The sequence below is a fragment of the Melospiza georgiana genome, chromosome 3 (genome assembly GCF_028018845.1).
Source record: "Melospiza georgiana isolate bMelGeo1 chromosome 3, bMelGeo1.pri, whole genome shotgun sequence".
Lineage (NCBI taxonomy): Eukaryota > Metazoa > Chordata > Aves > Passeriformes > Passerellidae > Melospiza > Melospiza georgiana.
This window is the reverse complement of record NC_080432.1, coordinates 10,894,672-10,917,458: the sequence shown is the minus strand read 5'-3', so window position 1 is coordinate 10,917,458 and position 22,787 is coordinate 10,894,672. Positions and strand designations below refer to the sequence as shown.

General features: G+C 40.1%; 1 protein-coding gene across 1 annotated transcript in view; it reads right to left on the bottom strand.

Annotated features, from left to right (window-relative positions):
- The window catches only part of GPR63 (G protein-coupled receptor 63), a 28,192-nt gene extending 6,009 nt beyond the window's left edge, over window positions 1-22,183 (bottom strand). Inside the window, exons 1-3 of the mRNA XM_058020927.1 lie at window positions 21,899-22,183; window positions 6,622-6,707; window positions 2,034-2,111 (exon numbers count right to left, since the gene is read on the bottom strand). The gene's annotated coding sequence lies outside the window, so the exon portion shown is untranslated. The remainder of the gene's footprint in view (window positions 1-2,033; window positions 2,112-6,621; window positions 6,708-21,898) is intronic.
- Between the last annotated feature and the right edge of the window lie 604 nt (window positions 22,184-22,787).

The following is a 22,787-nucleotide window of genomic DNA, read 5'->3' as shown; positions in this document are numbered from 1 at the left end:
CTCATCACAGTAGAGAATTTCTTCCTAATATCTAGTGTGAATCTCTCATCCTTCAGCTTAAAACCATGGCCATGGCCTGGTGGAAAGCCCCTCCCCAGCCCTCCTGCAGGCCCCTATAGGTATTGACACAATCCAACATTTCCTTAGTTCCAAGCACTGTCTTGTTGCACTATTACTACTAGTATTGTATTGTTACATATATTTGTATGTACATATTCTTAACAAAGAAAATGCAAAGGAGTTGAGAGCTCCCTCACCTTTTCAGTGCTAGCTTCTCCCCTTTGTCTTGGACTACTAAATTAAACACTCTCAGAGCACACTGACATCTGATCAAGCTGGAAACCAGGAGGATTCAATGCCCTTTTCAAAAACAATCACTACACCCAGAAACAAAGTGGGCTTCACCTCATTCATTCTGGATGACTGCAATAGTCCCTTCTGGCTGTTTTCATGTTTATCATTAGAAAAGGGATAAAGGCATCTTCAGAGGGCAATCTCCCTCCTCCATTTCTGCACATGATGACAAGCTTGTTCTACTAACACAAGCAGCTTAGGGTAACACAAACCCTGCCCACAGTATTTATGCAGGTTCTGTTTAGTATCAATATCAGTCAAAAATAAAGGGAGAAAGGAATATTTTTTATGAATTTACACAAGAACCACATGTTTTTGTGTAGGATAAAAAGTTTACCTTTTGCTGGATAATTCTTCACCAACAAACAAATTAACTGTAAGACAACAAAATATGATCTACACCCCCAATTTGGACTTCTAGCAGTCTGAAAGCAAGCCTGCTCAGGCTGCTGTCAGGAATTTATCAAATAAAATCAGCACATGACCTGTACCTTTCATCCCCTGACTATGTAAGCCCTATCACTAGATGATTTCCAGGACCAGACTACCATCAGCATTTTTATTTCAGATAAATTATTAACCTCTCTGTGTCCTTTAACTTTCAACGGTATCACAAAAGATATTGTTATAAACATCCTAATTTAATTTACTCTTGTAGTGGGCTGATCCTGGCTGGACACCACATGCCCACAAGAGCTGCCCTTTCACTCCCTCTTCAACTGGCCAGGGGAGAAGAAGTATTGCAAAAGGCTTGTACGTTGAAGTAAGAACAGGGAGAGATCACTCACCTGTTACTATGACAGGCAAAATCTCAACTTGGGGAAATTAGATTAAATTATTACCAATTAAATCACAGTAGGGTAATCAGAAAATAGAGCTAAATCATAAAAACAGCTTCACCTCATCCCTCCCTTCCCTTCTTCCTGAGTTTAAGCTTCTGCCTAATTATCTCCTCCCCACCAGCAACACAGTGGGACAGGGAACAGGGACTGCAGCCAGCTCATCACACGTTGATTGCTGCCCTTTGCTCATCGGGGCAAGACTCAAACTCTTGCCCTCCTCCAGTGTGGATTCCTCCCATAGGGGACAGTCCTCCATGAACTTCTCCAATACAGTCCTTCCCACAGGCTGCAGTTTTTCTTGAACACTCACATGCGGGTCCCTTCCACTGACATTTGCTCTATGGGTCATAGAAGAAGCTTCTGGCGGCTTCTCACAGAAGCTTCTCCTGCTACCAAAACCTCATTACACAAACCCAATAGAGTCACACAAGTTCCACTTTCTAGAGGTCTTATTGCTTGAATGAAAGTTATAATTTTATATTCTGTCCTATTATATTTCAAAGATTATACAACTCATCAGAGTTACATACAGCTATGTACATTGACATTTTGCAAAAATGACCAATTCCATTAACTTAATCCTAGATTTTTCTTTCCCTCCATTCTCTCTCTTTATATTTTATTTTTACACTAACTCCTTTAGAGAAAACCTCAATGTTAATTACAGGCTAAAGCATATATACTAGCCAAAGCTCTTCTTTCTTTGATCTATATAAACTTTCCCTCTACTAGTCTTCTTTAACTTTTTAGAATAAAGTATGTAACCAATAGAAAAAGGTTAACAGAACTTTCCAGAATAAACAATAAATAGTTTAACAAGGAACAAGAAAATCTCACCCAAAGTTCCACTGAGGTTTATGACTCCACAAGCTGAGAACACTATGAAGGAAAGGAAGCTGTAGCATTCTGCAGGAACTGCAAAAGAACATAAATTCAACAAATAATTCTGGATTTAAAATCTTGGAGCAAGAAAATTAGATCCCCAGGGTAGCATCTTTTAGAGCAGTGTAAGCAATAAGTCAGCAAAAGTAACTTCTGTATTTCTGATTGGCTTTGTACAGGTCTTTCTACCAAGGCTCTAAAAGAAACTAATCTGCCCTTAGATAAATGTAAAACCCTTCTACAGACAATAATAAGTTTCAAATAGGAAACAAAAAAAAGGGAGTGTTTAGTTTGGTCACCAGAATAATCCTAAAAAATAAAACCTTTACTGGGGTTCAAGCTCTTTAATCTATAGAGGAGAAGAGGGAAATGCAAAACCATGACATTTGCTGATGATGAACATGAACTGTCTTTTAGGTCAATTTAATAAAAAAAAAAGGTCAACTATAAAAAGGTACAGAGCGATCTCTCAAGAGCTAGTGGCAAACCAACAGTTTACCCCATAAAATTCAGTGCTAGATATAAAGCTATGCCTGTACTGAAAACAGTTATCTACACAGTAACAGACGCTAAACCAATAATTACAATCCAGAAGAAAAACAGATCTTCAAATTTTCATAGTCTGCTCATGAAAACATCAGCTATGTGCTCAGAAATGTTAGCAAAGGAACTGAGAAGAAAACCAGGAGCTGGCTATATACACTGTATATTTAGATACACCACCTGCTACAATACACATCTATGGCATCTCTTCAGTACTATGTTCAGTTCTGCACCACTTGATCTCTATTAAAAAGCAACTGAAAAAAGCTATCATAGAGGTCTACCAACTTTTTAGTGACACTTTAGGGAAAGTGAATGATTGCTGTCTCTCAAAGCATAAGAACAGGAAAAGTCAAAGAAATCACAAAACACCTCTAGAGATCATCTTCTCCAACCTCTCTGCTCAAGCAGGGCCACCTACTAAAGGGCCACAGTAGAGAAAAATTGTCTCCTGATGTTCAGGAGAATTTCCTGTTTCAGTTTCTGCCCACTGCCTCTATCACCACTGAGGCACCACTGAAAACATCCTGGCTCTGTCCTCTTTGTACCCTCTCTTCAAGTATTTATAAACATTGATGAGATCCCCTTGAGCCTTCTCTACTTCAGGCTGAATAGCCCCACTTCTCTCAGTCTTTCCTCACAGAAGGGATGCTCCAGCCTCTTCATCATCTTTGTAATCCTTTACTCTCTTCAGTATATCCATGTCTCTCTCAAACTGAGGAGCCCACATTTGGAAATTATTATTTCACAAGTAATTATGAAAACACTTGTTACAGGATATTGTGGCTATCATAGAGCTTCTGTGAATTCAGACAGCATTTGGGACATATTTCATATCATTATACAGATGTCCATGTAGAAAGAGGTGAATCACCCATCTCTCTCTGCTGACTGATTTGAATACAGACATCTGAGCACATACATGGAGTTACTTGACTAGCTTTAAATACCCATAACAGAATTTGCTCACTCAGGTTAAGTTTACATCATTATGCCACACAACCCGGCACTCTGAAGTAAGAAGTTCAGCAGAGGCTTAGATGATAACCTGTATCATAAAAGCTTTAAAGAGGAAAACAAATCAAACAAAAACTAGAGAAACAACTGCTAATGTTTTATAGTAAACAATCAAAGCTTCAGAAAATACTGCTACATCCTAAATTTTCCTTCTTAACAGAAGGAGCCAGACAAGGGGAGAAGGAGTAAAAGTGTTCTGCAACCTTAATTCAGCTGAAAAGATTGTGCTACCCTGCATTTCTCAAGTCAGTAGCACACAGTATAAAGCAAAGGACAAAGGACCCACAAGTGTCTATAGTTTATTCCTAACAAACACAGAAAAAGAAAGAAAAATAATCCCACAGTTGTTCTCTCACCATCCCAACTCTCTATGCAAGTAGCTACATTCCCTTTTGTGCTTTGTCCCCTCTGTGTGATGTCTGCATGTTTCTCCATGCAGCATTAAGAGAAGAGGAGGAGAATGATCTCATTCCAAGCTGCTGCCTGGACCCAGCCTAATGCTCACAGTGGAAAGAGCACAAGCCATTTGGCTGCTGCATAAGTCATCAGCCCTATCTTTTCAAGAAGAATGAGAGAGTGAGCAGTGATCAGCTGTTGCAAAGAAGACACCTAACCTAGTAAGAGAACTGCAGGCTTTAGATCCTGTGTTGCTCCTGTGTTCCTTACTTCCTGATGGCTTCCAGCAGCACCATTCTCCAGGCTCTGTTTATCACTCTGAGTGTGAAATATCTCTGCGCAGTGCACACAGAATCACCATGCTCAGATATTGGTTTGGATTTACACTTATTTAACCTGCAGGCAATGCTCTTTCTTGGCTATCATCCTTCATGGAAGTGACTGACCAATTCAGCCAATAAACTCAAGAGGTTCCCTTCTATTGCCAGCACACATAAATTTTTCTCCTTTTTTTTCTTCCTACTTAAAGGCCTTCTTCCATGAGCATGTACATGATTATTAAACATGTGCCTCCACCCTTCTTCCAACCCTTCCAACTTTTCCAAAGTTATGTAAAGATAGAAATATAAGATGAAAGAAACCAGTAAGACAATTTCAAGCAACAGCATTTCAGTCCTCACTCGCTCTTTGAGAAAGGCAGATCCTGTAATTTCAAGGCCCAGTCCTTGCTGAATGGTAATCACACAGCTTGTAAAAGACAACCATGCTTTGATAGTTTAAATGGGCAAGTCTACTGATGGTCAGGTACTCAAGCAAGAGGCAGATAGGTACCTTTTTGTCCCAGCATTCTCACTTTTGGAACATGTACTCTCACAGATTCTTTTCAGATGCAAAAAAGCTTCATACAATCACTTTTTTCAATTTCAGTGCTGAAATTTACTGTGTATGCACATTTTCTCTCAAGCAAGGTTCTCACTCATATACTACTTTCTTTTTATGGAACATAATAGACACAATTATTTCAATGAAGTACATACTTAAAGCTAAATAACACACAAATTCCATTCATCAAATATAATTATTGCTGGAACTATGGCGTCTATTTATAATAGCTTCAGAAGCTAAAAGGTTCCTGTTCAAAATCTGGATAGCATGCTCAACTGGAAATAAAAGATTAAATGTTATATGCAGAACTGACATCAGTCAAAGCCAGGAACTCCAAAAAAAAAAACAAAAAAGGGAAGAGAACAGTGTCACAATAACAGTTAAGTTTAACACAGATCAGAACACACTATGAATAGCTGCCAAAATGTTCAATGACTTCATAAATTTGTCAGCTAAAATCAAGCATATTTTGGCAATACTGACCACCACCACGATTTCATCCAGCACACAAAAATAATTCAGAAACCTGAAGGCAGCACTGCCTGGTACAGTGATCCTATTTCGTTGGGATATTTTAAGTGGTCCCAGAAGCTTTTGCATGCTTTATAGCTACTATCAATGGTTTTATTTTACAGGCAAACTTCGGCAAAAAAAAAAATTTTACAACATAAAAAACATTTAAAAAGCAAAATATTCTTAGGGGAAAAACAATAAAAAGAAGCATGAAGAACATGGGCTTATTTTATTTTCAAAAGAATTTATGTGCCATGAGAAAATACTCAAGTATGTGCTCTCTGACACCACGTTATTGTACAAATAAGCCCAGGACACACCCCTCTAAATACGAATCAAGCATTGCTTCCCTTGCAATTAAGCAGAGGCAGGAACATGTCACAATGGAATCCTTTCTGCTAACACCAGTGAAAAGAATGAGTCAAAGCACAAAGCAGCAGGGACAATGTTCTTACTCACCTAAAAGAAACCAGCAGTTTTCAGTTTTAATACCTATTTACATATAACCTAAATTGAAACTAATCAACTACACTGCATGAGCAGATGACCCATAAAACTATTCACAAGAGGCATTACTTTAATTTAGGAAATTGTTCTTTTTTCCACTCTATAAACACTGCTGTGGCAATTTTCATATGAAAGTACTGTGGGAAACAGTCACCTCTGCCTTGGGTCATTTAGTACAATTAATTGGTCTCTCGATGATATTTCCTTATGACCTTCATTCAGAGAGCCATTAACTGTCAAGAAATGTTAGTCATGGTAATCATTATCACTACTGTAAACCACAAATACTCAAAATGTAAAAAATAATTCTATTTTCTTAGCTCTTGGCAAAAATCATGTTCTCAATTTGCAGATCATGTGAAAGGACTTGGGCAGTTCTAGGTTCATTTCTAGTTCTGTCATATTTCCCCTGACTCCTAACTTTTACACCAGTTCAATGGTCACATTAACCATCATCATGATGAAGAGCTGAGCGAATACTGTAGTACCTTGAGTAAACATTGAACATTTTTGAAAACATTCATAGTCTCCATCTAGTTATTAACATGCAACTAACAAGTTGAAAGCTTCCTAAATTCCTAAATTCTAAGTGAATCTTTGAATTATACATGTAACTGTATGTCAGTGTAGCAAAAAAAACCGCAACCCCAAAACAACTCCACACAAAAAACTCAAAGCATACCAATCCAAACAGGCTCCCATGAAGAACAGCAATCATAAGTCATCTTGTGCTGTTTTGTTCAGCTAATTATTCTCTTCCCAAATAACCTAGAAAAAAAAAAAAAAAAGAAAAAAGTGACATTCACATTCAAGGCAGGACAAGAGCAGAATAGCAAACTTTTTCCTTTAACAAAACTTTATTTTTATTGGGAGAAGTAGAATATTCTGTGTCTCTTGACAGAAGGCAGACTGCATGCCTGCTTTCTGGCAGAAGGTACAGAAAGGACTAAGGCATCAAAGTTTCATCAAACCAAAGAAACCCTCAGCTATGTCATCTATGGATGGTAACAATCTCACCATTTCATACTAGGATCTGTCAGGGCTGGAGTAACACATTGTTTCAGGTCTCATCCAGCTATGTTTATTTCACTTGTAGACAAGCACACAGCCGCCAGCTGTTGTAAGTCTTACTGCAGCTATCAAAGTAAATTCTTACCCTTAACCATCAGGATTCTGATCTTTAAACCCCTAAAGGAGCTTAAAACAGCAACATTTAAATCTACTATTGAGCATCATAAAGAAGCTAAATAAATTTCCCCCAAACAGTAAAGATAACAGCATTGGACAAAAGACAAGAAAACAGGTCTAGAGAAAAGAATAAATCATTAAAGTTTCAATGAAGGATCTCAGCACTTCCTTTATGCATGACTGTACCAATCAATCATCATCACACTGCTAATATACCTCAGATAGCTAAATTATTTCTGCAAACTGGACCTAACACAGCTAAAAAGCTGCATATTCTATCACGAGTTCATGACAGAATCAGTTATTATCAGATATCCATTCTTATCTGAGAATGTCAATTTTCGAGGTAGCTTTTCCTTATACTCTTAGAAGAAAACCATAAAAATTCAGTGAGCCTTGAAAACTGAGTTTATGTCACACTAATAGTTTTAAGTGACCTAATTAATTTATAACTATCTATATATCTATATATTGAAATCTATATCTATCTACATCTTTTTATATACAAAAAGGACAAATATATGAGACACTTTGTATGCTTGGTTTTAAAAGGCTATCCAACTTTTAATTTCTGCAAGAATAAGCTTTAGGAACATCTCCAAGTCACCTCCACACTGGGACAAAAGATTTCTAAATAAATGATGCACACAGGGGCTGAAGGACAAGCCAGCCAATGAGTTTACAATGGCCTTCAGCAAGGGAAGCAGTAACAAGCTGCACTCTAAGACCTCCCATAATGTACTGACCCCTGCAATCACTCAGCGCTGAGTTTCTGTATCTGCAGCCAACCCAACATGGACTTCAAAGACCCAAAACATAAGGGTTGATTTGCCAGACTGGAGTCTGCTGAGACATCTGCCTTCTGCAGAACACATTATCTAGCCACAAGGGAAGCTGGTGTCTGAAAGATTTTTATTAATACAAGTTGTTTTCCATGAGCACAAAATTTGGTCTTTGCATTTATTCCAAAAAACAAAGGGGGAAGGAAAACAATTCTCAGATATACCTATGTATAAAGAGATAAAATGTAGCCATTGGATTATTATAGACTTTCTCCATTTGGTTTGTTCCCTCTTTCGGGAGATAAGCAATATAAACTGGTAATCTTCCCTCTTCTGCTTTTTGAAGTGCAAAAAAAGTGAATAGGTCTGCAAGGAGGCAGAAAACTACTGGGAGCCAGGACAAGATTAAATACCTCAATAACCTGTAAGACCTTCCCACCAGACAAGCACATCCTCTGACACAAGAGCCATTTCCAATCTCTACTTACATGATCATAGAAAATATTCCTAACTCTCACTAAAATAAAAGTATCTTTAAAATCAATTTAGACAAGCATCTGAAACACCGTGATGAACTAGGAAATTCTTTCACTTCTAACTTCCAAGAAGAAAAAAAGAACACAAGTACTTTTGCAAAGTAAATCTGGAAAATTTTAATAAATTGGAGTACATTGTGGAGCTTGCTGGGCAAGATTGCTTTGGGTAGTTTTCTGTTGACATTTAGGGGTTAAAAGTGTTTCATAATGAAATTCCTTTTTCCCCCACTCCATTATAAATTATTAGTCAGGCTTTTTTCTAAGAACAGAGGGGAAAAGCTTCGTAACCCTTCATGACATTTGAGTGCAAGGATTCCTGACCCTGCAAGGAGCTCTACCTGTGGAATTACAACCTTGATGATATCAGCATTTAGACCTGGCAGAGCTACTGAAAGGGTAGTCCTGACCTTTTCCTTCTTCATTCACTCATTCCTGAACCCAGCTCCCCAGTCCCAAAGCAGAAGAAATAAACTGAACTAAAACTGACCCTGGCAAGCAAATTTAAAAGCTTCACATTTCTGGCCTGAAGCTGTGAGATGCTGGGGAACACAGATCAAGGCTTAAAAAAAAAAATCTCTTAGATTTACATACTAAGAGACATTTTAATTTAACAGTCAGTCCTGTGCCACAAGCAAGAACGGTGCAAAACCTGTACTTACAGGTGATCACAGAAAAATCTGCAGCTTTGATTCTCCAAATCAGGAGCTGACATTTACAAAAAACTGAAATAGTGGAACTAAAATCATAAAGATCTTACACATAATTAAACTTTAAGGAGTTACTCACAAATACCAAGATTACATTAAAGACTTAGCAAGAGCTTAGAGAAGATCAGAAATATTATGAAATTGCTTTTCAAGTGAGTGGTAATTTTGTTACATACTTTACTGACAATTCTCTGTCTCTTCATGCCTAGTCTATAGCCATATTTTATCAAGTTTTTCTAGCATTTTCTTAGGATACTAAGTCAAACCACAGGCAACAATGAAATGAAATACTGAAAGCTTACTTCCTTCACAAAAGAGTCAGTCCATCAGAAGACAATAAGCAAGGAAAAAAGTCTGCTTCAAGTCAGAAAGCTTTGAGAGAGTTGTCCTTAGGCTATTTTGGCTTTTCAACTACAGAAACTTCTCCACTATATTCTCTGAGCTCTGTGAAAATGTTCCACCTTCACATACCTTAAGGTAAAGACCTTAAGGCTCCTTGCATTACATCATTCTTAGTTCCTCTGTAGTGCCCCAGCATATCCAACATACACTATTGCATTGTCTACTGCTAAAATCAGGGGAAGATGAATTTTTCTGTTCATAGTTTGGACAACAGCTGTTAGCACACTGTCTTCTTTTGTAAGCAAGGGCTTAGAAAACTCAGCCTATAAAAATGGTAATGCCAGCAGCAGCACTCTACACTGCTGGAATTTAAGCTGTATCTCCCACAGAAACATATCTGCTTCTTGAAACGAAATTTATTTTAACAAAAATTCATCTCTTTATGAAAAGATGCAGGGATGCTAATGAAAAAGCGATTAGAATGGCCAGATGTGTACACTCTTCACACAGTGTGCTGCTCACAGATTCCTGGGATTTGATTTAGCTCCCAGAGCAAAGCCCTCAGCCCTGCTCCTGCTTTTCCCTCAGGGATTCAGGCCATGCTGGAGCCAAGCTCTGTGCCTGCCCAGGAGCGCTGCTGCTGCAATACAGGTGTTGTGGATCTCACTTCTTGGCTCCCACGGAAGAGATGCTGGTAGCGAGTTAAATGAGGCGACTCCCACTCACAGCATTCTGCTCTGAGAGCGCTCAAAGGCTGCAATGGCAAGATGCAGCTGAGAACTAAGCAAAGATATACTTTATATGCCTATTTATATAACCTTTTTTCTCATACATATACACACATGTGCATATATTTCCAACAGTTATTATCACCTCTATTCAACCAAAGACAAACATAAAATGTTTCATACAAAAAAATCATCAAAGTCATAAGGTTCCTTTGATTCTTTCCCCAGATTTACCCTGTACTTAGCTTTTAGTCTAAATTAGTCTATTAAAAATCAGCTGCATGTTACAATAGTAACTTCTTTTTCCTAATACAGAAACGGAGAATAAATAAACAATCAAATTTTTGATAGTTATCTGTGTCATCTCATATGATAGCTTCAGAATTATTTTTGGGTCATGTCAGCCAACTGGAATAAAACTTTAAGACAGCAGCTATTTTGGAGATTTAATCATAGTCAGAAATCTATTCACACTAGGAATTAAAAGACAGTTAAATCAAGAGTTCCCATCTGGACACTCTCAGGGTGAGATGACATACTGCAGACATTCAGACCCTATGCAATACAGGCACTAACAATTTCTGTTCAGACCAACAAGCAGGGCTTGTAACATACATCCCAAAGAGATAAAAAAATTGATTACATTTGCAAGCCAAAAACATTTAAATGAGCTAGTCTAATGATTTTTAAAGCACACTTTTTTTTTTTCCATGCAATACAAGAGATCAGTACTTCAATTTTTTCCAGGCTTTTTAATCATAAAAATGCAACATAAACAAATATCAACTGAATAATTCAAATCCTTTTTAGGAATGATTTTTAAAGTACCTTATAATTCCTTGTTACAAATAAATTAAGTTAATCAAATGGACTCTGTACTACCAATTGGTTCTGTGCTACTTGGTACCTTTTAGGCAAACAGAAGACCAAATCAAATGCCTTCCACAGATAGTTACAGCAGTTCTGAGTTCACAAACTTCATATTTAAGAAAGGTTTCTTTCCATGGAAAAGCTCCTTCAGCAGTAAGTTAGGAATTTTCACACTACTTTTAAAACATAGAAAAATAGAAAACCAAAAATCTGAAAAAACATATACCTCCAAAAAGAACAACAAAACAAAACAAAAAAAAAACCAAAAAACCCCAACAACAACAAAAAATAACCCAACAAAAAAACACTGAAAAATTAAAACATCCCAAATCCCTCCAACCTACAAAGTATTACCTTACCAGAAAGGTGTAATCCATTAATTCCTGTTGTCTTCCACTTTGGTAGCTAAAGATCCTATTTCCCTACTCAACCAAAGGCTGTTTAAATATGCTCAACTAATGAATTTTGCAAATAATAACAATGTTTCTTCTGTTACAGAGAAGTTTTTTCAGTCTGTCTTTAGACATGAAATTGAACCTGAGAAAATACTGTATGGAATTTATCATCCTGCAACCAGAATGACTCTGAATAGCATAAATGTAACATATAATTATAACATATAATTTCTAATTCAATTACAGTTACTCAGTAACAGCTGAAAAATTCAGACCAAGGGAGTTGTACCAACCTTTTAAAACACACAAAAGTTAGAAAAAACTCAAAGTTACAGGCATGATTTATAGGAAAACAAGTGCAATGATATCTGCCATGAGACCAGAAAACTAAACCCTTGTCTCTATGCTCTCTGTAAACCTCTTTACAGACAATAATGATACTGCTGAAATTAACATTATTCAGCCTAAGACATCAAAAACCAACTCACATAAAATCAGAAGTGATGAGTCTCTTGTATTTCCAGCTCAGGAGAAAAAAAGAAAAAAACCTCTTTATTGACACCTTCCTCATGGGTCCTACCGCTCCTTCCTCCACAGAGAGAGTGACACAGGAAGATTCAAGGCATCAGGAGCAACCAGCCACCAGGACAAATGAACCTGCTCAGCTCCAAAGCCCCTCAGCAAAGGAGTGATTTTAGAGGAAAGGTCATGTTTTACATGCAATGAAGTTCTAGCCTGTGCCTAGCTACTGTTCCGTGAAAAGACAGTGGCAGATCCTGATCTGTGTGCAAACTGACAGAACTCATATAAATCCAATAAATCCAGTCATTTGACAACGACAGAGGGAAAAGTTATAGTGCTTTAATGCCATATCCACAAAGACCTCTGTTGCCTACCTGGCAGAAAAGACCAGAAACAGTTCTCTCAAATGCACTCTAAATAAAAGTTCAAATGCTGCATGTTGAGAAGGTTTAACATTGCTGGAACAAAGACACATTTTCAAGAATGGGTTTTATTGGAAACAGTTTAATTTCAATTCACAATGCATAGAATGGAAATTCTACCAACCACCTGTACATACTTGAAAACCTTCCTTAGCCTTCCACTTCATATTTAGCTTACAAACTATCTTTGCTTGGCAAGTTCTTACCATTTTCGGTCTTACCAAGAGCTCTCCAGACCTTTTTGTTACAGAAGTAGCTAAGGCAAGTTTCTGAAGCTCCATAGACTGAACCATCATCTGTCCTCCTCTCAGTCCATTTTATCAACAGGAGAGGTTGCTGTCTGTCCTGCAGGCTCAGCTTACTTAAGCCTTCATCTATTAGCTGCATGCTTAGCTAGAATGGCTCAGGTATGCTTGCCCTTTTCACTGGTAAGGAAAGAAAAACCAAAACCACCACCTCTGATGTATCAGTCATTAACTCTGGTCTGGGAATATGGTACATTTTCAGCAAAAGCACTAGGAAAAAAGAGCCAGGTATTTTCTTGGGCAGAGCAAGTATCATTCTCCTACTCTGAGCAACTTCAAGTATGTGTATCAAATAGCTATAATATATATGTTTATACATGAAGTTCAAAATCTGTAACTTCACCAGGTCTGTAGAAGCTCTGTTCTTTCCCAAGTACTCTGAAACAACTCAGCTCCCTTCCTGATATCAGTTTTTCAGTCAGACCATACTGCTGCCAGGTCTTTATACACTGTTACCTATCCACTAATCAGTAGTTTGAATGATTATTTTAGAACCTGTGTCTCTGTACAGCTTCTGTCCATTTTCTAATTCCCATAGCAATTTTTGGTTCAGTGACCCACACGCCAGGTAGTGGGAGTGGGAAGTTAAGGTACCTTTTCTAAATACTAATAAAGCAATGAAAATTAATGAACCATAAAATACAGGAAATTAACTTCTCATCACATCATCTAGCTACCCACCCAAACGAGTTTAAAATACCAGCTTCAAGCAGTCTGATATTCTAGGGACACCCAGTTGCCACTTCATTTATAGTCTGTTTCCTTAGCAACACTATAATCCATCTGGCTGCAGAAAGCTAAATTCTCAAACCATATCCTCCCGTACACCGGAAATAGGCTCAAAACCATTTATATTTTAAACAGTCATCGTGATTACTGAGCATGTAAATGAATCTGAAAAGGCAGTAATGTCCTTAAAACACATACAGAAATCCTCACTGCTCTAGTTTGAAAAGCTGGTTCCCATACTGCGAATATCTTCCACCAAGAGTTTCAGAAATGAAATACTTCCTCTTTGTTTCACCATGTCCAGCTGAAGAGGCCTTTAGAACTGCACCTGGTCAATCAGTTCTCTTAAGACTTTTCAAAGAGAAGTAATTTGCAAGATCTAGAATGCAATGCCATGAATGACAGCCAGAAAAACCCTGATGAAAATTGATCACATTACAAAGTAGAGCCACTTGTCTTAGAAGTACTTACTCTTTAACTTTTTGCATCTAAAACTATAAGCATCATCTATACAAACTAAACTAAAAATCCAGTCCACAACAGTAATGGGGTATAAATAACAGGGTCAAACTATTCAGGATATCCAGGCGAAGAACTGGATGGTAACTAGCAATTTCCCAGTGAAACTGGATAACATCAGACCTTCTATCATAGATGAATTGATACAACTTAAAATCACAGAATGTATCTTAAACATACACCATTTTGCATGAATTTGACAACTTCAGCCTTGGAGAGTTCTGTACAATAGAACCACCACTGCCTCTATCTCAAAGACTCATCAACAGCAAGCCAGTCTTTAATCCACAGAATACCTCTGGCATGCAGTGAGCCATTTCAGTTCTGCACAACTTTGTGTGACTCAGCTGTACAGTGGTGGCACACAAGTCCTCATTGCTTGACCTGCTGACAGCAATAGAGATTTGAGCAGGCTGAGGATTGAACTGGGTAGCCCTTTAGGGAATGCATGACAAAACTGGGAAGTGTTTATCAATATGAATCCCCAACCTCAGACCTTAGGGAATTCCATTTCCTTACCAGCATCTGGTTTTACACACACCATCCCCCTCCTCCTTTTCTTCCTACTAGGGCTGAGACTGATCCCACCTAATTCAACACAGCTTTCAGGTAACCACATAAGCTTACTCAGCAGTCAGACAGAACATGTATTTCTGGAAAGTGAATTCACCTAAATCATTTCATGTACCTATTTTATTTCTCTTGTTTTGTAACAGTACTGTATATGAACACCTCTGGTACTATAATGGTCTGCACACATCTACCTGAAAATGTGACTCAGGATTCCATATAAGAGTAACATAATACTTAATAGGTGCATTCTGCAATTCTGTAGTTTCAGCAAACTGCAGAAATTGCCCTGTCAACAGCTGACACCAGCCTCCCCAAGGAGTGATTCACCAGGCCCTGCTCCCTGGAGTTAAGATGCTGAGATCCTCAGTGTGCTCTGGAGCTTGCCAGGATCCCACAAACACTGTAACTGAATCAAGATAACCCATCTTTCCCATCATTTCACACGTGTGAAGTCTTGGAAGACCTCCAAAGAGACAGGTAAGTCTCTGGACCAATGCCTAATTCACACTCATTTATACTGGCATCAATAAACAAAGAATCTGATTGTTTATTCAAATAGCTACATATCCAAGAACAGAGATAGACTTTGCAAACAGTGCAGAAAAAAGAGAGAATATTCCAGGGCTATTTTATTTTCAGCCTTGCTGAAAATAGCTTGAAGCGTATTCACCATATTGGCAGTGTACCATGAAGATGCTTTTTCAAGTCTATCATTTGTGGCAGCCTTGAAAACACATTTAATCCAGTTCATTTGGATCTAAGAGTTTAACAGCATAAGTGCTATTACCTGAGATTTCATGCTTTGATTTGATATCTCCAGAAAAGATGAATGCAGTCGGAAATTGCCTTCTTATCAAAATGAATGGAATGGAGAGGGAAAACACTCCTAACTTCAGTCAGCAAATGCACTCAACCCCATCCCTATTGCCATAATAAATGCAAAGGAAATTTCTGACAGCAGATGCAGATGTCCCAATATCAGTAATGCATAGTACAACTTCTCCCTGTTATAAATACTCTCAACATGCCTTATGAGTCATTATTAAATATTGCCAAATTTCTTTTAAATGTCACCTTCTTATCACAACTGACACACTTGGAGCTTGAGCAGACATGCTGAATGAATTCAGTTGTGTAAAGGATAGAATTAGCTTTTCTCAGCTCTACCAACTCACAAACCCTTCAAACCAGAAATAAGGCATGTGGTGGGAGGCCCTACTGCAATTCAGTTGATTTGGCTTCAAAAATAAAGAGGCCACATGATTTTCCCAGAGTACTCAAGCATATGAAGGTCTGGGGTACTAGTGGGCATGTGGGCACTGCTGGGAGAATGGAAGCACAAATACAGCACATTCATTTCTTCTACATTTCATAACATGCCTTGGGCTAGATGTGGGAAGTTTGGATTTTTGTTTGGAGATTTTCTTTGGTTGTTAAAGTCATTTTGGTAATAGGATGAAGCGCAGGAAATTTGGGTATGAATTTTAAATCATTATTTGAAGTTTATATATGCAAAAGCATATGAACATATAGTTAGCAATATCAAAATATCATGTGTATATGATGTACAGTGCTTTTAAACACACCCACAAGTCTCATATAAGACTCAGAGAAAATTTAGAACTGACAACTGACAAAAGAGTCAAAATCAAAATGATCACATAATAAAAGGCTTGTTGGAACATCGACTGAAAATAAGAACTTAATCAAGATATATAATGTGTTTCCAAATTACATTTCAAGTCTTTGACAAAAAGAAAGTAATCTCTATTTTTCACAAGGTATCAGTCTCTTTCTATCATTATACAAAATGAACCTTGTACAATTCTTTGAAAGGGATAATTTTATGAACTACACTACTGATATGGAAAACTAGTAGCAATAACCGCTTCTAAGTAGTAGCAAGTTTTGAAGTTCTAAGACAGCTTTAGAAAGACAGGATTATTATTTCACAATTTGCATTAAAAACACATGTTTTTTCTTCTGCTTTGTTGCACAGTTTTCCCCTTGTGCTCAAAGCAATCAAAACCTCTTGTTTGTGAAACTTTCTGCCCTCATCCCATCACTTTTTGCTTTTTTAAGAGGCAGGATAACTTGCACAAGACAGTAGGGTAATGAAGATAATTTAACTTTTCCTGAAGAACTAGATACAGAGATGAACACCACAAAAGAAATACACATTGAATGTAATTATTAAGCATTCAGAATTGGCTGCAAGTAAGACATGTGATCATATATTGAGCAATGACAAGAAAATAAAGGATGGAAAGGTGCTCACTAAGGATGAACCTTGCCTTAACGTAGCTGGATAGAAAGGCTAAGAGCCATTGAGACTCTAATGATACAAAGCAGAGAGACACTGAGCAAATAGGGAGAATAAACTACTTTCTGAACAGGCTCATTTTCTCCCCACTGATTGTGCCTGAAAGGCAAGTTGAGACTACTTCAGTGTCAATGTAGTACTCTGTAGATCATTTCTAACAGAGCCCTCAAAAGTAGTCAGTGGGTTTAAATTTGCTATGCAGGGGTCCAATAAGGTGAAAAAAAATCACAGGATGACAAAGCTGTCTTTCAGAAGCCCAGCTTGAAGACTTAAATTTACCTCCTAAACCACTGGCATCTATTCACTACACACAATGAGGTAGTCACCTGATGGAAAATACAATGCATGGTCACGTGTGAGAAAGGAGAAATTTCAAACATCTCATCTGATTCAAAGAGCAAGGCTGGCAAAATACTTTTATTTTGCCCCCATTAAAAAAAAAGTAATCCAACTGATTTGATTAGCCTGTTACTGAATAAGGTGTGCAACCATGGCTGGAACAGAATTGTTTTTTATGTACTTGGCAAAAGTTATCTATATCCCAAACAGAAAGTGAGCTATTAAGCATTAGAAAAGTATCTGTTGCTTTTAAGAGCACAAGAACCTCATTATTCTTGGAGGCTCATAGCAAAGGACCAGGACAACTGACACAAGCTACAGTATGGTAACTTCAATTAGGCCTTAGGGAAAAAACTTCACAATGACAGTGGTCAAACACTGGAACAGGTCACTCACACAGGCTGTACAATTTCCACCCTTTGTGATTTTCAACACTCAAGTGGACAAGACCCTGAGCAACCTCATCTAACTTTCAACCAGACTCATCTCTCAGCAGAGAGGTGGCCTACACGACCTCCAGAGGTCTCTTCCAACCTCAGTTATTCTGTAGTTCTGTGCCCCAGCCTCAGGTCACCTAGGTTATAAAGTGATTATTTCCTCACTACAGCCTGCAAAAGCCAAGCACTGGGTCTCAAAGCCAGTTTCCTCTTTGCTTTCTAGACCTGATCTGCTTGGCCAGCTGACCTGACCCATGCAATACAGGGCTGCAAGCTAGATTAGGACAAAATAGTCACACTGGACAAATGAAGTGACTAGCAACTACAATTAATTAAACCAATAAAGAAAATGATGTGGCAGAAAAATGTAGAAAGCAGCAGGACAATAAGATAGCCCAGGAAGAAAAAGCTAAGTAGAATATTGCAGGGAAAACAACAGTAAAGTCACCAGACAGACCTGCCCACACAATGGGTGGCCAACAGAATTGGAACTGGGCATCAAAGCTTCAAGTCAGTTATATCACATAAAGAGTAGGAGAGTTATTTCATAACAAATGTATAAAGGCTGCCATCTCTCTTAATTGTCAATCCACCTATGGATCATGACCTACCACTACATTTTAGACAGTTACAGCCTGAGCTGGCATTTAGAGGTTCTCACTTTGCTAATGATATCAGAAATTATCAAATATACCCCAGGAAAAAAAATACAACTTTTGATTCTATTTCTTTTAGGGATAAAAAAAAAAGCACTGAGAAAATTACACCCAAAATTACATCCAAAAATTGTTAAAAAGTTAGTCTTCAAAAGTCAAGCTCTGAAGACTTGAGAAGTAGCAGTCAAACCCTGTGACTTCAATTAAACCCTGTGACATAGGCTTTAACTATGTGACTAAATTCTGCTTATCCACACAGAATCCATCTTCTTTCGGAAGGTCACTAACACAAACGAGAGTTCAAACCCTTGCTTTCTCCACAATTATTGTATGTCACCATGTTACATTTAATCAACATGATTCAAGCCTTGCTTTAGTAACTACAAGGAGGAGAAAATCCAGGAGAGATGCAAAAGTGATAACCAGTCACTAATTTTGGTTGCTTTACTCGAGATGCAAAGCATTCTGAAAAAAGCTGGGTCGTAGATAGTTCTAAGGCACAATTCCCACAGGCCACATCTTCACTAGTTCAAAGCTTTAAATTTCCAAACCCTTCTGTGCTTATGTGGTCTTGGTAATATTCTTTTAAACACAGCTTGTGTATAATAAACATCTAGATGGAGGTAAATTAGGTTACAGTTATGCAAGAGATTTCTCAAAGTGCCATTCAAGCCAGTGGGACTCCTCAGATACCTCCAACATTATTTAAGTGTAATACACCTTACTGAAACAGTGTTTTTACACAGGCAAGGAGAAAAAAAAAAAGATAGCTCACCTTTCTCCTAAACTACACACAGAAATAGCTCAATATTAAGAACTGTATTTTATGAGGTTTCATTCTAATGAAATCAACAAGAATTTGACTGTGCCAAGCTGCCTGTTTGGGAAAGTACTTTAGAGCATTAACCCAGTCCCATCACATACTTCAGGCTTACATAAGTATCTAAGTATTACCCTCAGCTGGAAATGAGATGGTTAAACAATTTCACTACTCAAGTTCAAACTGTGTAGTCAGAACTACTGTCTAGGTTAGCAAAATAAAGATTAACAACACATTACAGAGATAAAAAAGTTCACCATTCTATTAAAGTATTTTATATGTCTATGAGAGGTGGAATGATCTGACAATTTTTGACCTGAATTCTGGATACTACAAGTAGGATTTCTTGGATGATACACTTTCTCTTGCCTCACCTCATCTTTAACAACTAAATCTGACATTCTCTGAAGCATTAAAAAAAAAAAAAAAAACAAAAAAAAGAACAAACCCAACTTGCTCTGCCCAACTTGCTACTTGTAGCAAAATAATTATGGAAGCTCCATGTGACTGCGGGCCAAGGAGCTTCACATCCAGCCATCAGGACTGCTTATGGACATGCATTGCCCTAGGAGAACATTTCCATACAACCAGAACAAGTCACAAAAGCCTCTTATGGACAAGTGGGAAAACCACCAAGCCTTCACCTACTCCGTCTTCAACCACATGCACAAGCAGAGAAAACAGGAAGAAAGCAGTCCTGGCACTTCTCAGCAGCTGACTATGAAAAGCAGCATTTTATAGTGCCAGAGATCCTCAATGCAGGGAAATTAAATCTCTACCATTGAGTACAGAGTTAAGGGAGGCTACCTGCAGATAGACAAAGTTACAGATGGACTATGGCCACACCAGTAAAGCAAGCAATGCCAGAAATACTTCCCTGGAAATGGAATTCACTGTCACACACCAGCACAGCATCCTTCTAACACAGGGCTGCTACAGGTCTCTCATGCAAATTTCCTGTTCTGGAAGGCAAGAGAGTTAAACAGCATTGACAAGGGCTAACCCACAGCACTTAGCTTCAGAAGCAGCAAATGGTCTTGGGTGCATTTCATTAACTGCAGAGAAGCAATCACAGCCTCTCCCAGCTTTATGTGCTACTGTTCCTAGAGGAGTATTTTAGAAGTGGCAGATGCAATGATGAAGCACACAAGCAATGCCTGATCAGCAGCACCTGACAAAAGTCACCTACGCATTGTAGCGCACACTAAGAAAATTAGAAACTTGGAGAGCTCATCTTGCCTTCTTCCTGTTTCCTCTGAGTAGGCAGACACTGCATGTGAACTACTAATTTCCAGAGTCTCATTTATTTTCTCACTTAAAAAAAAAAAAGTTTTATACATTTAGAATATATTCTTACAGTAAGGCTGCTTCTAATAAAGGAGTAAAGTAGAATGTACTTTAGAGTGCTGATCATTTGTCAGTAGATATTTCAAAGGGAAATTATTTAGAAATTACTCTAGTTCTAATTACTAGTCATTACTAAATTTGCTTCTGTAGACTAAGAATGTAATTACTCGTGGGTCTATACTGTTATGCTGGAGCTACAGTAACATTGGTAAATACATTTTCATAACAGATTACAAAAAACCCCATTTTTGACACCCGACAATATGCACGTATTCTATGTTACCAATCTTGAAACAGATCTCTTTGACATTTCTTTACATTTTCAGTTAATTTGAGATGGTCTATTTAAAACTGCCCTTCTCATAATCTGATGCCTCTGACACCTTTGCTCTAATGTTAGAATGTGCAATGTGTCCCACAGAAAATGCATTATGTAAAACCCATTTGCCACTGCTTAAGCATTCAGTATCCATTTCAGTAAGGACAATTTTGTTTAGCAAGCTTCTTGGGCATGGATCTAACTTTCCAGGCATGCCTAGCTCTGACCATTGAAAACTCCTATGTTATCTGTATCTTCCTGTAAATCAACTGTATTCTTCGAAAAGTGTTTTTGTTAATTTACAAGAAAAAGTTTATTGTACACTTTGTTATATACATATATATGAATATATACATATCTATACATATCTATGTATATCTATACTAGGCCGTACTGTATCATTCGACTTTTACAAAACAAGTTTGGAACATCATGTTGCACACCCAAACAAAAACTAAATACGCTTTTAAGTAGATGAAAAACAATCAAAACCAAGCGAGGCGTTTCTATTTCTTTTCTGCATGAGCGACACGCACACACACCGTACCGACAGCGGCGGGCTCAGGAGTTGGGCAGAAGAAGCAGCAGCCAGACGAGCAGGTGACAGCCAGCAGTCAGTTCCCCGTGCCGCTGGGCAGGGTCCCGGGAGCGGAGGGAGCCCGGCCACCTCCCGGGACGGAGCCCGGCCGGAAGCGCGGCCCCCGCCGCCGCCGGGGGAGGAGCAGCCCCCCACAGGCGGCACCACGGGCCCCGGACGCGGCCGAGCGCGCCCACCCGGCTCCGGCAGCGCTCCTGCCCCCGCTGCCCGCCGACGGCTCCGGCGGGAGAAGAGACGCCCGGTGCCCACGCAGCCTCCTCGGGGCGCCGACCCCCGAGCAGTCCTGGCCCACGGGCACGGATCCCCGGGGCTAGGACGCCGTCCCGGTGGTGGGACCGCGGCCGGGAAAAGCGGCACAGCCGCGGGCGCTCCCCGCGGTCCCCGGCGCAACTCTCTCCGCGCTCCCGCCGCCCGTCCCGCCGCCCTCGGCCGGGCGGAGCAGCAGCCGGCCCCGCGGAACTGCCGCGGCCGCGGCGCGACGCCGCCGCTCGCCTCGCCTCACCTCACGGTGTGGCCGGAGCCCTGCGGAGCCCGGCGCAGCACAAGCCCGGCCTGAGCCCATCCCTCCGGGAAGTTTCCTGCCATCACAGCGGCCGCGGAAAACAAAAGCTTCAGAGCCGGGAGCGGGAGGAGAAGGAGGAAAGGCAGCGCAAGCAGAGAAGTGAGGGGCATTGCTCGCCCGCCGCGCCGCTGCCCTCGGCTGCCGACTCCCGCGGAGGGCAGCCCGCTCAGCGCCGCCTCCTCATTCGCTTCGGCGGCGGCTCTGCTGCCCGGGCAGCGCCGCGGAACCGGCGGACCGAGGAGCAGGCGGGCGAGCCAGCGCCTCCCCCGCTTGCCTCCGTCCGTCCCTGCCCGCCCGCCGGCAGCACGCCCCGTCCCGCCCGCCGCCGCCGCAGAGCCCCGCCCGCGCCGCGGCTCCGCCTCCCGGGGGCGCGCGCACGCTCCGGCCCAGCGGCTCCCGCCGCCCCCGGGGCCGTGGGCGCTTCCCGGCGGGGCGGCCGCGCCCCCCCCATGGCCCCCCCGCGCCTCCCCCGCGCCCGCCCCGTGCCCCGCGGCCGCGGGCGGCACTCGGCACATCCGCAACCCCCCCCCACCCGCTCCGTGTGCCGTTCCTCATCGCCCAGCGCCGAGCAGGCTGCTCTGTGAAGTTGAAGGCGTCTCCTTAAAAATCCCGGTAAAAGATGCTGAGGAGCAGCATTAGCAAATGCAGAGGAGCGCCGAGCCTCCTGCCGGGCAGGGACATCAATACGGTATGCGCTTAGTGGTACTGCAGTCCTGCTGTACATAAAGGGAAAATTAATTTATTTCTAAGCATGGCTTTACTACACAGAGTTGTTCCAGCTGATTTTTAAGGACCAACAGAAGGCATTGTGTCTCCTCATTGTCCACAC